Source organism: Arachis hypogaea, chromosome 20, assembly GCF_003086295.3.
Source record: "Arachis hypogaea cultivar Tifrunner chromosome 20, arahy.Tifrunner.gnm2.J5K5, whole genome shotgun sequence".
In the NCBI taxonomy this organism is placed as follows: Eukaryota; Viridiplantae; Streptophyta; class Magnoliopsida; order Fabales; family Fabaceae; genus Arachis; species Arachis hypogaea.
Genome location: NC_092055.1, coordinates 63,644,526 through 63,656,797, shown reverse-complemented (window position 1 = coordinate 63,656,797; position 12,272 = coordinate 63,644,526). Strand labels below are relative to the sequence as shown.

The 12,272-nt window shown below is 39.4% G+C and overlaps 1 non-coding gene across 1 annotated transcript; it reads right to left on the bottom strand.

The window, feature by feature from the left end:
- Positions 1 to 680: 680 nt before the first annotated feature.
- LOC112787208 (small nucleolar RNA R71) lies at positions 681 to 788 on the bottom strand. Its single transcript, XR_003194633.1, has one exon. It is a non-coding gene; the product is annotated as a small nucleolar RNA R71 (small nucleolar RNA).
- Between the last annotated feature and the right edge of the window lie 11,484 nt (positions 789 to 12,272).

Genomic DNA, 12,272 nt, shown 5'->3' with positions numbered 1-12,272 from the left:
AATTCGAACCACCTCTTCTCCTCTATGTTCGAGTTCTTCTCTTCTCCTTTTTCTATTCTTCTCTTCTTCTACTCACATAAAGGAATCTCTATACTGTGACATAGAGAATTCCTCTTTTTTTCTGTTCTCTTCTTTTTCATATGAGCAGGAATAAGGATAAGAACATTCTTGTTGAAGCTGACCCTGAACCTGAAAGGACTCTGAAGAGGAAGCTAAGGGAAGCTAAGACACAACCCTCTGGAGAGGATCTGACAGAAATTTTCGAAAAAGAAGGAGACATGGCCGAACCTAATAACAATGGTGGAGAAGCAAGGAAGATGCTTGGTGACTTTATTGCACCCTCTTCTAACTTCTATGGAAGAAGCATCTCAATTCCTACAATTGGAGCAAACAACTTTGAGCTTAAGCCTCAATTAGTTTCTCTAATGCAGCAGAATTGCAAGTTTCATGGACTTCCAATGGAAGATCCGCATCAGTTTTTAGCTGAATTCTTGCAAATCTGTGACACTGTCAAGACCAATGGAGTTGATCACGAGGTCTACAGGCTTATGCTTTTCCCTTTTGCTGTAAGAGACAGAGCTAGAACATGGTTGGATTCACAACCTAAGGAAAGCCTGAACTCTTGGGATAAGCTGGTCAGTGCTTTTTTGGCCAAATTCTTTCCACCTCAAAAGATGAGCAAGCTTAGAGTGGAAATCCAAACCTTCAGACAGAAGGAAGGAGAGTCCCTCTATGAAGCTTGGGAAAGATATAAGAAATTGATCAAAAGGTGCCCTACTGACATGCTTCCAAAATGGAGCATCATATGTATCTTCTATGATGGTTTGTCTGAGTTGTCAAAAATGTCATTGGACCATTCTGCAGGAGGATCTCTTCATCTAAAAACCCCTACAGAAGCTCAGGAACTCATTGAAATGGTTGCAAATAACCAGTTCATGTACACCTCTGAGAGGAATCCTGTGAACAATGGGACGCCTCAGAAGAAAGGAGTTCTTGAAATTGAAACTCTGAATTCCATATTGGCTCAGAACAAAATATTGACTCAGCAAGTCAATATGATTTCTCAGAGTCTGAATGGATTGCAAGCTGCATCCAACAGTACTAAAGAAGCATCTTCTGAAGAAGAAGCTTATGATCCTGAGAATCCTGCAATGGCAAAGGTGAATTACATGGGAGAACTCTATGGAAACACCTATAATCCTTCATGGAGAAATCATCCAAATCTCTCATGGAAGGACCAATAGAAGCCTCAACAAGGCTTCAATAATAATGTGGAAGAAATAGGTTTAGCAATAGCAAACCTTTTCCATCATCTTCTCAGCAACAGACAGAGAATTCTGAACAGAGCCATTCTGGCCTGGCAACCATAGTCTCTGATCTATCCAAGACCACACTAAGTTTTATGAATGAAACAAGGTCCTCCATTAGAAATTTGGAGGCACAGGTGGGTCAGCTGAGTAAGAAGATTACTGAAACTCCTCCCAATACTCTCCCAAGCAATACAGAAGAAAATCGCAAGAGAGAGTGCAAGGCCATAACCATGACCAACATGGCCGAACCTTGAGAGAGTGAGGAGGACATGATTCCCAGTGAGAAAAGCCTCATGGGATGTCCTCTGGACAAAAAGGAGTTTCCCTTTGAGGAACCACAGGAATCTGAGGCTCATACAGGGACCATAGAGATTCCATTGAACCTCCTTCTGCCATTCATGAGCTCTGATGACTATTCTTCCTCTGAAGAGGATGAAGACACCATTGAAGAGCAAGTTGCTAAGTATCTAGGAGCAATCATGAAGCTGAATGCCAAGTTATTTGGTACTGAGACTTGGGAGGATGAACCCCTGATGCGGGTAGAAATTGGTAAATTAAAAATTATTAGAATATATACGTTGCAAGTATAGTTCTTAACTCGCCAGAAATCCACCGCTCAATTTAGAAAGGTGTCACAGAAAATTGAAATTTAAAATACTAGGAGTATGAATCCCAGGTCGTCTCCCAACGAGTTGTAGGAAAGGGAGCTATTTTATTAATCAGATGTTTTCGAAAAAGTTTGAGTTGAGTAAACAGGAAATTAAATTGATGAAATTGAATAATGTAAATAAAAGCCTTGATTGGGAGTTGATTACATGGAAGCCCTATTCTTGATGGAATACTCTAAGATTAATTGACAATTGAGAGTTATTTCGTTTAGTTATCCTTTAATAAGTAAGGGAAGGTAAAACAAGTTGGAATGCTGTTCTATCCACAAGTCCCAATCTACTTTGGGGAGGATTGGTGTCAGGAATTAGAGAGCAAACCAACAATCTTTCTCTGGAACCTTCAAACTCAAGGGTTCCTTTCAATCAACTCCCCATCAAGTTAGGGAACTACTCACTCATTGTAAAGGTAAAATTCATAGCATATGAAAAGGAATTAAAGAAAGACATTGTAAATAAAAATTAAAATAGTCAATTAAAAATAAAAGTGATCCTTGTATTAAATAATCCTAAGAATATTCCAATGGTAAAATTAAATAAAGCAGAGAACATGGAAGAGTAAACCAAGTAAAGAAAACGAACTAGAATGACGAAGTCTTGATGAGATAATAACTCTTCTCAGTGTTCCAATGCAAAGAGCAATCGCAAATTAAATCCTAAGAACTATGAATGTCTAGAGAGAAAACCTAGAGGAGGAGTAAAAACTAGATCTAAAATTAAAACTTGTGTAGAATGAATGTTCTCTTTGGTTTCTGCATGTTCTCTGGCTCTAGTCTGCTGTTCTGAGCCGAAAACTGGGTCAAAATAGGGTCCAAAATCGCCCCCAGCGAATCTTGCAGATTGCACATGTCATGCGATGGGGTTGACGCGATCGCGTGGGTCGCGCGATCGCATGGAGGGGTAAGAGAGGGGATGACGCGATCGCATGGGGCATGCGAACGCGTTGTTGGAAATTGTGCTAAATGCACGATTCCAGCGTCGTTTCAGTGCAACTCTCTGTCTCCTTCTGGGATTTGTGCAATCCATACGACGCGATCGCGTCACTCACGCGGTCGCGTGGGATTGGTTGTGTGCATGTGACACGATCGCATGGGGCATGCGATCGCGTGGGCCATTTTGTGCTAGACGCACAGTGGCCGCACGATTCCAGCCCAACTTTCTGGACGTTGGATCCTTATGCCGATTTCCATATCACGCGGCCGCGTGGGTGACGCGATCGCATGGGTAGTGTTTTTCGCAATATGACGCGATCGCATGACTGATGCAGTCCCGTCGCGCACCCATTTTTTTTATACATATGCATGAAAAGTGCAGAATGCAATGATTAATATGAGTGAGATGCAAAATTCTAGGTTCAATATAATAAAATAAAATAAAACTTGAAAACAAATAAAAGTAAATAAAAATTAAAAAGAAACGATCATACCATGGTGGGTTGTCTCCCACCTAGCACTTTTAGTTAAAGTCCTTAAGTTGGACATTGGAGGAGCTTCCTGTTATGGCGGCTTATGCTTAAATTTATCCAAAAATCTCCACCAATGCTTGGAATACCAATAGCCTCCGGGGTCCCAAACTAGGCATGTAAAGCTTCTGAGCAGCTTCAAACAGATTGTCAAGCTCCCGGGGTGATGAATGTCAGAATAGAATCCATGATCCCAAGCCTTGCGTTTAAATCCGCCTCTGTCTTGATCTATATTTTTTCATCCGGGCGGGTTAGAAAGTAGATTCTCACCATAGTGACCAAACGTTTTCCGAGATCCATTCAATTGAGCATGATACCAATCTGTGCACTTCGAGTTGAAGCGTGGAGCATTATTGAACCTTGTGCACCAGCTCTGAGTGCGAGCCATTCCCTCTTACTCTTAAAGCCGCAGAGAGCTCTAAGCTGGCCATCTGTTTCAAGTAAACCATATTCAAGTGAATAAGTAAAGTTAAAGGTTAAGGATTGTACCCACTTGAAGCTTGTATTAGGCGGTAATGGCCTTGGGGTAGGTGTTTCTAGTGGTTCTGTAAGTTCTTCTCCCTTGTGCTCTTCTGTGAATTCCTCCACTTCCTTGTAAGGTTCTTCAAATGCATCTGAGTCCTAGTCAAAGTCTTCTATGTCTTCCTCATCACTTGAGTCATAGATTGGAGGTTGAGAGAAATCTACCTCCTCGTCATCTTCGTATTCACTTGGGGAAGATTCTTCGATCTCAGAGAATTCACTTGCGGATGCAAGTTCATTACTAAGAGAGCTAGACTTGTGACTATCATCATTAAGGGAATTTGTGTCCTGGGTTATTCCGTCTAGTTCTTCATAAACGACTTGCCTTGGGGATTGTGCAATATCCTCCTTAGCATCAACTGTAACGTCCTTGACGGAGTTCTCCTCAACTCTGGATTCCCATGGAGGTTCAGCGTCTCCTAGATCTTCAACCAACTATTCTTCTTGTACAATGACAACTTCTTCTACTTGTTCTAGTACGAATTCATGCTCTATCTTGTCCACTGGAGTTTCTAGTGTCTCCTTCATGCTACGCTCTTCATTAGATTGTCCACATAGGGCTGTGGTTGGTCCTTGAATGTTCGCGCGTCTAGAAGCTAATTGAATTACTGCTTGCTCCAGTTGTCGAATGGTTGTTTGAAGTTTATTTACTGTTGCGTTGAGGCGAACCTATGATTCTCGGGGTGATGGATTTGGACATGAAACATAGGGAAGTGGTGGTGCTTGGGGGTGATTGGATTGGAACTGGGGTAGGAAAGGATCATACGGTGGCGAATGGTGAAGAGAAGCTTGTGAGTGTGGTGGTTCGAGGTTATGTTGAGAGGTTGGTCTATAGGCACGGGGTGGGCTTGTTGGTAGTCACAAGGTTGTCCATCATATCTTTCAGCTGGGTATGCATTGTAGAATGGTCGTTGTCCGTGATATCTTGGAGGGTATTGTTGCCTAAAGGGTTGATTAGATCCTCTTGGCTCCATCCATCCTTGATTAGTCTGACCTTGATGCATATTCCTGCTGTAACTTCTATTTCCTTCAACAAAGTTAGAACCAAACTCAAAGCAAGAGGGGTGAGAGTTCATAGTAGCAAATAAAATTTAAAAGGGAAAACAAAAATAAATAAACAAGTAAAAGAAAAATATTTACAATAACCAATAATAAGGCACACGTTAGCAGTTCCCCGGCAACGGCGCCATTTTGACGAGAGAAACTTTTGCGTGGTCTAGAAATTTGCGGATAAATCCTCGTTGCAAGTATAGTCTCTAAACCTTCAAAAGTCCTTTCATACAAACGTTTTGGTTGTCACAAGTAACAAGCCCCTTAAATAAATTGATAACCGAAGTATTCAAACCTCGGGTCATCTTCTCAAGGAACTGCAGGGAAGTATGTTCTTATTATTTGTTATGGAGATTGTAGATTTGGGGTTTCAAGAATGAGGAACGAATATGACAAATAATTTAAATGGTAATTAAAAATAAATAAATAACTGTAAAATAAACTTTTGGCAAGGTATGAGAAATTAGAGGTCCTATCCTGGCTATCCTTATCAATGATGATAATAATTGAATATTAATTCCACTTCGTTAGCCTTTACTAATATAAAGGAAGGTCAAGAGATTAATTGGGTTGATCTTCGGATCCTATTTGTTTCCTAAGAAAAGATTGGGATTATTGAAGTTCAATTCAATTAACAAAGATAACAATTATCAATCATGTTTGAGTTTGATAACTCCAGAGTTACTGATTTCTTAACCAAAATCAAAAGGAAAAGTAAATCTACTCGAATAAAATGTCTTCAGAGTAAAAACAATAATAGCATAAATAAAAGAAATCAATATTAAACTGAAATACCTCAAATAACATTAATAAAAGAGTAATCCGTAACATGAAAGGTCATGTGTGGAAAATGATCCAACACAAAACTCACCGGCAAGTGTACCGGGTCGCATCAAGTAATAATAACTCACATGAGTGAGGTCGATCCCACAGGGATTTAAGGATTGAGAAATTTTAATTTAGTGGTTGATTTAGTCAAGCGAATCAAGTATTGGTTGAGAGGTTTGTATTTGACAGAAACTAAATTTCTTGAAATGTAAAGGGAGAGGGGAAATTGCAGTAAATGAAAGAGCAAAGAAAGTAAATGTGCTGAATCTTAAAGGACAAGTAATGTAAATTGCAGAAACTTAGATTGCAAGAAATGTAAATGACTAAATCTTAAAGTGCAAGAAATGTAAATTACTTGAATTGTAAAAGGAATTGGGAATTGGGATTGCAGAATTTAAACAAGCAAAGGTAAATTGCAATAAACAGAAGAGTAGAGGAGTAATTGAATTAAAGTAGATCTAAACAGAAAAGTAGAAATGCTTGAGAAAATTTAAAAATAGAAAATGAGCAATGCTTAATTTGCAGCAATTTAAAAGTGGTTGAAGATCTCAGGAGTGAAAGAGACTAGATAACAAGTCTAGATCTCAAATCCTTCCTTGATCCAACAAGAACAATTGCAAAAGAAATAAAGGAAATTAAATTGCAAAAATAAATTGCAGAAGAGTAGAAGACTGAAGTAGTAAATAGAAACTGAAATTCAATTATGCAGAAGATTAAAACAAGATCTCAAGGTGAGATTGAAACAGAGGTTCTTCAATTCTTCACCCAAGATCCAAAGCAAGAAAAGTAAAGAGTGCTGAAGCAAGAACAAGGAAGAAGAGAGATCAATTCTCCTTCCCAATTCTCTAAGATCTAAATTCAAAAGTGAAAACTCAAAATGAAAATGAAAGTTAAAAGGAAAATTAAAAGTAAAGTCTAGAGGTCCTAATTACATCAAACTAGCTCATATTTATACACTTTCTATTCTTGAATTTTGGAATTTAGATGGGCTTTTGATTTGGTGAAGAAATGAATTAAGTTGGATTTTTAATTCAATTTTCAGCCCAGTATTGCACCTCCCAGGGGCAAGCTCAGTTGGAAAACCAAACTGAGCGCCCAAATGTTGCTGCTCGTGTCAAGTGTGGTGCGTCCAGCCTTGGTTGAATGCGTGACACTAGAGCTTAGTTGGATTTTTAAACTGAGCTCTAGGCCGTGTCAAGTGCGCGCTTCTTGTTGCTCCTTGGCGTGTCAAGGTGCGCATCATTACACCCTTTGTTGCGCCAAAATGTTGCTTGGCCGTGTCAAAGTGTGGGGAAAGATTGGGGAGGTAGTGCTCAGTGGGAAAAACCAACTGAGCTTTCCTTGGTGGCGCCTTGCTCTTGTCCTCAAGGTTCCAGGTTCGACACTTGGTGGAGGAAATCTTGAAGCTAATTTCCTTGGATGAGTGGGCGCTCCTCCTTCCCCTTTCATGGAGCTTCTTGGTTCGAACCTTGGGAGAGCCATCTTGGCTCATTTTCTTTGTATTAAAGGTGGCGCTCCTCCTTATGTTCCAAGAGTTCCCAGGTTCAAACCTTGGCCAATGCATCTTGTGTTATTTTCCTTGCAAGCTTGGTAGTGAGTGGTTCCAAGTTCGAACCATGGAGGAGGCATTTTGGCTATTTTCTTCTCATTTTCCTTGCAAGGAGCGTTCCTTGCCTCCCCTTGGTCCTTGGTTCGAATCTTGTTGGCTTCATCCCTTGGAATTTCATCTTGAATTAATTTTGAGAGGTCCCCGATAAAGCTCACTTAGTGAACTGAGCTTCATGCCATTTCCTTGCTTTCTTTAGTGCTCAGTTAACTATTTGAACTTAGTTTGGTGCCTTACTTTCTCCCAGTTGTCCTTGTGAAGCTCAGTTTACTTTCTTAACTTAGCCTTCTTTCTTCCTAAATATTGCCACGCTTTTGCTTCCCTTGGGCACGCTTTTTGCTTCCTTTGGAACGTCCCTTATGCCACGCTTTTCTTCTTTTCTTCTTTCTTCAACTACAAGTAATCAAAACAACCAATCAAAGTATCACCAAATTCACAAGGCTTATAAATCATTAAAAATCAATTAAAATTTTCTTCAACCTCATGATTTAGCATCAAATAAATGGTGGTTGTTTGATTCAAAGAAGTCGTGCATTTTTAATCCAAATTACTTACTTAGAATGCAAGAAAGTGCATAAAACCTAATAAAATCAAAGAAAAAGGCTAGTGAAACTAGGCTAAGATGACTTGTCATCACAACACCAAACTTAAAACTTGTTTGTCCCCAAGCAAGCACTTAAACATAAGAGAAGATAGAATAAAATAGATAAGTATGCATGTCCTTATTAGGCAAATAGTTAAATTTGGGTTATGGGATTTTATGCAGATCAAAAGTAACTCATTTATTACTTGCTGTCAAAACAAACTATATTTTCTTAAGGGTTCACCAAGGTTGCTGCTATAATTCCTTACCTTTTTGCTTATTTCCCTTGTTAGCTTTTTCTTCTTTCTTTTGCATTTCAGAGCTTATTACTTATTAAAGGCTTGGTGGCAAATGTTGCAGTGGCCTTTGGCTTATTTTCACTTAACATTTTTTTCACCACAGACACATGGCTCACCTTTTTCTTCCTAGGATCATTGATGCCCAGCATCTCTTTGGATCACTAAATATTTTGTAGCTAGGTTGCTCTTTATTGTGGACTTTCAGTTGGCAATCCCAAATCAGTTGATCTAAGTTGCCAAGTTTTAAAATACTCCTTAGAACCTACTTGTCCAAGCATATCCTAGTACATAAACACCACAGGCATATGTCCTAGGGTCCAAGCTATTGATGTCTAGCCTTATTGTTTGTTCCTTTGCCAACTTTTAGCTTTTCTTCTTTCTTTTTCTTTCTGTTTTGGTTTATTTTCAAGGGGCTTTCATTAATTGAAGGATCATAGCAGCAAACTAGCTTAAGCTTCAAGAAACAAGTCATTCTGCAACATTTATTCCATGAGCTAATAGTTGAATCAAACACACACCACCACTAACTTTCATTCTAACTTTGAAACATTGAACAATTACTTTTCTAAATCAAACATCTTTCTTTTATTCAAACAGCAAGGGAGACAAGACAAAGTGTTCAAGCTTATGAGTGATGACACTTATTATGCAGATATTTTATTCTTAACTAACTACTAATGTAAACAAAAGAAATAGTAAAACATGAAGCAATTGGAGGCATGTCATGTTTCAAACATGCATCTTCCTTATTTAAGTAAAAGTAAGAAAAGGAGCTTCACCACCTTTATTTGTCAAGCATTTCCATTCTTTTGGATTTGCTGGATTCTCCCTTCCTCTTCTTCCTCGTCTGTGTATAATCTTGAGCTTCTTCACGAGGACATCTTCTTTCCCAAACAGGATCTGTGAGACCTGAGAGCCCAACTGCCTCTAATCTTTGGAATGCTACCTAGGTATTAAGCTGAGACTTTGCTGCCTGGCGGTCTCTAAGTTCTTGGCATTGATCAAATGATTTGATTTGTGGATTTAGTACTGGCATGTAGTGGGTTAAATACTCCAACCTTCCTTGTACATCCTCATTACAATCTGATTGTTGTACATGTCTAACCTCTCCAATGGTGTGATGAATATTCTTCCACTGGTACAGGTTGTGAGTATATTCCCCATACTTGGCTTGAGTTAGGAACATTTTGTCATATGATTCCTTAAGATTTGCTGTTTGTTCCTTCTGCCCTTCAAGAATATTGGCTTGGAATTCTTGTTGTTGGGCCATTGATTGTTGCTGCCAGCTCTCCAATCTTTCCTCCATTCTGTGTTGCCAAGCTTCATTTTGCTCCCTGTCCTTCGAATATTGTTCCCGGTGCTCTAGATATTGCTCTTGTTGTTGCAGATAGAGTTCCTGTTGCCTTGAATACTGCTCTTGTGCTCTCACATTCTGTTGTGATATTTCATCAAGAACTTCCTGCAATTGACTCATATCTATGATACCCTGAGCTTGTTCGTCCCTCCTGTGTGACCTTCTTCTTCTGTGAGTTCTTTCTTCTTCTTGATCTTCCTCCTCCTCTTCATTAAGGCCTTCCATTTCACTCTTTGTAATTCCTCTGGTTCCTTTCACCTTCTCTGTATCTTCATCCTCGAAGAGCACTCCAGCTTTGTTACACAATCTCAGGATCGTGCTTGTGTGCCCAAGCCTACCCGATTTGTTTGTGTCTTCGGCCATCTCCTGGATACTATCTGCTATGAGTTGAGCAAGGTCGATTTCCCCACCATGTAGGATGCAATATGTCAGGAGAGCTCTCTTGATTATGACTGATGAGGTATTCGCAGTGGGGAGTATTGATCCCCTTACCACCTCATACCACCCCTTTGCCTCAGGTCTGAGATCAAGTCTCTTCAGACAACTCGGGGTTCCCTATGAGTCTCTTTCCCAGTCTCTTCCTTCAATACATAACCCCTCCAATATTTCATCAGGGTCATTATCACCACGCAGTCTGTCTTCATAGCTAAGCTCATCATAAGTTATGGTTCTCAGCTTTAGAGCTCTTGTGATTGATGGTGGACTAAAGTCCACTTCAACACCTCTGACATAACTTTTGTACGATGGGTTGTTTTCATTCTCCTTAACTGCATTGGCGTAAAACTCCCTTATCATCACAGCACTAATATCAGTGAGACGACGGCATAGAAGATCCCATCTTCTTTCCTTGGTGATTTGTCGCATAATGGGATATTCTCCCTCCCTCAGTTCGAACCCCATTTCAGGGATGACAATCTTTGTTTTCATGAGTCTATTGTATCTTGCTTCATGAAATTGGGATTTGAACCTCTTTGTGTCATAGGACGGAGGTTCTGTCACTATTGGTTCTTTTCCTGGTCTTCTTCTTGAACTTGAAGGAGCCATTGAATATGTGTGTAAAGAAGAGATAAGTAGGGTTGTATTTGGAGTGATGTCCGGTTTTATTGTGAAGAGAAGAAAGAAATTGTGTGCTTTGAGTGAGAGTGGCCTGTATGAAAATGTTCTTTATGATGTGTTGGAGGCTATTTATGGACAAGGTTTCCAAGTTTCCCAACAATATCACAGGAGAGGAGTGAATTCGGTTATGATGATGAAGGGTGAGGATTGAGTTGAATACTATAGAAACTCATGAAATGAATGGTCTGCATGTATTGTTGAAGCTTGATGAGGATTCTCTTCCTATTGGCTGCATGCTTCTTCGGTGTCCAATGGTGCATGCATGCAGATTTTGCTTTCCAAGATTGGCACACCTCTCTAGGCACATGTGATCCTTCTCTTGACTTGTCATAACCGTTCCTTCCTCTTGTCTTTTCCTCAAACCTTCTTTTCTAATTAAATCAAAATGAAATGTTTCAGAACTTATTTGAAGTATGGTGGTCAAGTGGTGAATGCTTTCATGTTATATTATGGTCCTTAGTTGTGAAAGATCAATTGTGTCCCTAAACCAAGGTTTTGGTGAACACCAAACTTGTTTCTTGCTTAGTGATTAGAATAAACACTTGTCACAATTGATACTTTCACCATAAGTGCCAATTTTTCTCTTAGCATAAATTTCTAAAACAAAACAATGCACGATCCATCTTTGCATGATTTTGATTTTCTGAAAAAAAGTTGATTTTTTTCTCAGAATTCGTACACATGCAGACACCAAACTTAATGTTTGGTCATATATTTCACCAAAATGACTAAGCATATGATCTAAGAATGCTTGAAATGTTAACTTTTGTGTGCTGTCAAGCACACCAAACTTAGAAGTCTGGCATGTATTTCAAAGCAGTGTATGCATCTGTCAAGGATGTCAAGAAAAATTCAAAATCATGCAAAAGTGATCACACTTTATTGAATTCAAAAGCAAGCAGGAATCATAAATCATGGGTTGTCTCCCATGAAGCGCTCTTTTATTGTCATTAGCTTGACATTGACCCCCTCTTTTATGGTGGTTGATGACTGTAGTGCCTCAACTTGTCCCCTCTGATCGTGAGCTTCTTCTTTGTTCCTTGGTGCTCTATTTCAGCATGTTCTAGTGAGAGTATTTTGCTCACAGTATAGTAATCATCAGTCTGTTGGCTTGCTCCCAGTTGTTGATAGACCAATTGCACTTTGTCACCTTTGGAAAGCCTTTCTGTTGGAATTTTTTTGTTCTTCCAACCCTTTTTGACTCTGTTTTTATCTTTCTTCCCTCCTTTTGTTGACCCTTCTTCTTTGACAACAGGCTTCCTCTTGAGATTTCTTTTCTTAGTTGCTAATACTACAATGTCCTCTTGAGCATCTTCATTAGTTTGCACAGTCTCTTTCTCTTTTTGACCTGCTGTATCATCTATCTCTTGCTTGGGAGGGCAGTTGTTGTTTGTCTTGTTGATTCCCTCCTTCCACTGCAGGTTCTCTTTGTCCGTTTCTGTACCATCCTTTTTTCCATTATTGATCTGTATTTCTG